Source organism: Meleagris gallopavo, chromosome 1 (genome assembly GCF_000146605.3).
Source record: "Meleagris gallopavo isolate NT-WF06-2002-E0010 breed Aviagen turkey brand Nicholas breeding stock chromosome 1, Turkey_5.1, whole genome shotgun sequence".
Taxonomy (NCBI): domain Eukaryota; kingdom Metazoa; phylum Chordata; class Aves; order Galliformes; family Phasianidae; genus Meleagris; species Meleagris gallopavo.
The window spans coordinates 77,362,337-77,366,586 of record NC_015011.2 but is presented as its reverse complement, the minus strand read 5'-3'; positions in this window follow the sequence as shown (position 1 = coordinate 77,366,586).

The following is a 4,250-nucleotide window of genomic DNA, read 5'->3' as shown; positions in this document are numbered from 1 at the left end:
CTCTCTGTGTTACTGTGTAATAAAATGCACCTGGTATTTATGGAGCAGGAGTTTTGTTTCAGGACTGATGCAAGAGACCTAGCCCTGCTTTACTTAACCACTGATTCTCACCACTGGACTCAAAAGACCAAAAGCAGGCTTTGAGCATGAGCCCTCCTGTAGAAGCTCATGGTGTGAACTATGTTAGTGTTTTCCAGTGTTACGGGTGCTACTACTAAGGCCTGTTAGCAGACCAGATAATGTCTGGGCTTGTTAACAGAGACAGCGTACAACAACCATTCCCCCATTTAAGTGGAAATTTCAGGGCACTAAATCTCCATGTTCCAGTATGCTGGACTCTGAAATCTCCACAGTGATATTGAGTTAGTCAAGAGCATATGTAAGAAAGGAAGTATCAGGCCTGAGGCTTGATGTTTTCTTTAATGCAGAACTGTCTAACACTGCTGGGGACATATTTAAAGAGGACCATGCAGCAGTTCCTGCTAGTTTGAGAGGAAGAACCACTTAACAGTGGGCTGTCCCAAGAGGCTTTCTGGTAAGGGTTGCCTGAAAGTGACTTAGTGAGAAGCCCTGCAAAAACTGCTCCTGAGCTGAACCAGCAGAAGCCTGCAGGAAGGTGCCTGTCTTAATCAGGATAGCCAGCAGAAGGTGTGCAGCTATGGTCTTGAACCAATGTGAGGCAACTCTGATCTGTTCAGAGCTGGAGGCAAGTCTCTCCTGGTGCTCCTGCATCTCACTGGTGGTTGCTCCAAGTTTGGAAGCTGAATGGTGGAAATCCTGACTTTGATCAGGAATTATGCTCTTGTGGGCAGGCTTTCTTGTGCAAGAGTTGTGAAGGTACTTAGGGCCATGCTGCCCATTCAGTACTTGTTCCTTCTGGAGGTTGATAAGTCCTACAAAAACTCAGTGTAGTGGTCCTTCCCTTCCACTGCAGTCTTTAGCCTCCAACTTTTAGCAAGCAGATGCATTGTTAGCTAGCTGCCTGCTTCTTGCAAGGTCTCTGCTCTTCCTGGTCCTTTCAGGCTTCCCCTGTCACTGTGCTGTTGGCAATTCATCCAGAAGCCTCTTATACCTTGAGGCAGATACCACATGGAACACTAACCTCAGTTACAGGAAATTTAATTGAATAAAAAGAGCGTTGTTTCATGTATAAGAGCTGCAGTGCTTGAGTTTAATTGCTTTCCCTCTGAAGCAAAGACAGACCTGGCTTTGAAATGGGGATTTGTTTTGCTGATGCTGTGGGTTCTGCTGTTCCCCTCTGCTGCTCTCTTGTGAGGGCAGGCCTTCAAGGCAGGGGACAGCTTTGAGTCAAGGACAAGTCATGAGGACTGGTTTGTGTCCCATCAGTCCATCAGTCCATTCCAAATGCTTTGCTTACGTGCAGTAGCTGCCAAGGCTTGTCTGAAAATACAGCTGGATAGAGCAATGCTTGAACAATGTATGAAGGAAAGGAGGAAACAAGACCACCGCTCCTGTTTTAGTGCTTCAGAGACCTGTCACTTTCTGAGTAGTTGTGCTTGCCTGATCTCAAAGGATGTTCCTTATCAACGTGGCCCTCCTTATTCCTGGGATGCAAATATGGTGCAATGGGGGGAAAAGTAAATCCTGTCACATTGTTCACTTTGTATACAACTACTCGTGAGTAATGTGCTGCTCAGCGCTTCAGAGAAGGGTTGCTTTGAGGCAGGCAAGTAACTTCCTTCTGTGCATCTCCTTCTCTGAGTGTAAAAAATGAGAATCAGGGTATCTATATGCTGACCTTGTCACCTTGATGGAACTTACGCATGTATGAATTGTAAGAACCTCCTAGGTGCTGTGCAGGTATATTTTACCTTGTGACTAGAGTTAGGAGAGCTGTCAAGCTTTTCTGTACTTGGCAGCTATGGTTTAGGCCTTAATTCCTGAAGTGGAGCTGTATTAGTAAGGCTGTGCTGAAAGAGGAAGAGCACAGCCAACTCTGCTGCAAGAGACTCCTAGCACTGCCTTTGAACAGGGATGTGTCCTTCCTCACTCTGCCCTGATGGAAAGTCTTCATTTATTATGGGGTCTTTTAATTGCTTTTCTAGTTCTCTTTTCTTCCTCCTAGCTACACTTTGAAAATTTTGCCTCTGCACAGCTGTTCATTTAATGTTTAACTGCAAGTGTAATAATAATAATAAAACCAGCTGTTGTTCCTGCCACTATGTGCCCATGCTCTAACAGGAAAGACGCTATAGTAGCAGACAATTAGTTGGCAAGTGCATTTATCTTAGGGTTGTTTAAACTGGAGACATCCAAGATAGGGGAAAAAATGAAAGTATACACTCAGGAGCATCTCAAATTCCATGTATTCAACATGTCCCTTCTTGAGAGGGATGAGGATTGATATGCTGAAGCTACCAGTGCAGTGTGCGTGCCTAGCAAGCTGAAAAACAGCTGCAGAGGTTTTCTGCTGGATTTGCTGTTGACTAGAGAAGGATTTATGTGACAAGTGAGACGACCTGCTTAGTTGTACAATTGCAAAAATACAAGGGCTTCCAAAACCCAAAAAAGGGCTGGAGTACTGAGAGAATTCAAAGTGAGCTGTTCCCTCCACTGCTGTAAACTCTGACAGTTAGTGCTGGATAACTTGCTGAAAACACAAATGGCACTCTTACTGCAGGTATGGGTAATTCCTGTACCAGATCTGAAGTGATGTAGGGGAGCATCTTGAGGAAGAAGACTGTTAGAGATAATGCAGTTTCCTAATTGGCCAGTCAGCTGAGTGCATCTTTAGGTGGATACCTGTATTTAGAAAACCGAGAATCTCTTGAGAGAACAAGTTTCCAGCTCTCCTTTTTTAGGCAAAACTGCTGCAATGTAGACAGAGCGCATGGACATTCATGCGTTGCATCTTGGCTGTGATGAGCCCAAAAGCTGAGCAGTAGGCTGTACCTATTCTAAGGGAATGAGTGGGTGGTATTTTCTTTGTACTCCTCCCTTGCCAGGAGTAGGAACAGAGCCCCAGCCTTGGTTCCCATATGGCCCAGCCTTGCTGTAAGCTGCCGTTGGCAACAAGCTCAGCTGTGGCTTCTCTGCTTAACAGTTGTGCCACGTGAGGATGTGCTGGAATGATACTTTCTTATGTGGAGTCTGTCTCAGGGGTGCTGAATTAAAACTTCTCAGTGAATGAGGGAGAGGAGCTGTCTGTTGCTGTAATATTTGCTAACAGTCATTACTCTTCCTTTCATGACTGCAGATAGGGAAAAAGTTGACCAACCCACGACAAAATGGGAAGCAACACCAGCAAGAAGGACAGAATTCTTTTCAAGTGGATGTCTTAAGTTCTGTGACCTTCTGGTAGAATCCTGGTGCAGGTTCTGAGCTGCTTTTAGGCTGCATGTGTAGCACTATTTGGGCTGGAACCAAGCTACTTCAAGTATTCTCTTGCACTCCCGCTTGTCTTCTCTGCGATATTAGTCTTGGCTACAGCCCAAGTTTCAACCCACAGCTCTACTATGCATGCAGTGAAACCTTAGTTTCCTGTTTGGAGACTGTTGAACCTGGGCTATAGGGAGGGGAATAGGTTAGGTGCTCCTTTCCCTAAAGCTGAGTGAAGCTCTTGAGGATACAGGTAAAAATCAAATAAATTGGGAAGACTGCAAGCTTTTGGGTGAGGAGATCTCTGAAGGCCAACTGAGCTCCCGTTTTTGCAGGCTATCCAGGATATGAACACTGTTGCATTTTGGTTGCTGCATCTACCATGTTTACTGTAGGACACTGGAAGAACCTCAGCTCACCGTTTTTTGGAGCCTAATGTTAAATTAAATGCCTTGTGAGGCACAAACAAGGAAAAACAGGAAAATCAAGGAAAGTTATAATCTGTGGTATCTGAAACCTAGCGAGGTTTGACAGAATCCCTTTGGAACAATTTTTGCCTGTGTAATTTGTTTGCATGAAAGAAAACAAACAATCTCTGTTCCACCCCAGGACAGGGATTACTTTCCACTGGGGTCTCTCCCTGTATGGAGTCATGCCAAAAGCTCTTGCTTACAAAAATCAGCAAAAAGTAAACTGGGAGAAATGATGCAGGGATCTGCTGAAAATGCAAGCTTGACTTGTTTTCTGCAGCAGAAAACCTGGTCTTTAAGGCTCTAGCTCTGGCAAAAATGGTGTGACTCAAGTCTTTCAGTCTTTAAATGATTTTTTTTTTTCGTAGGGCTGTTCTGTTATTTAGAATCAAAGTGGATCGGGTTTTTTCATCTCTATTTCCCTGGTGTTTAGATTTAAAA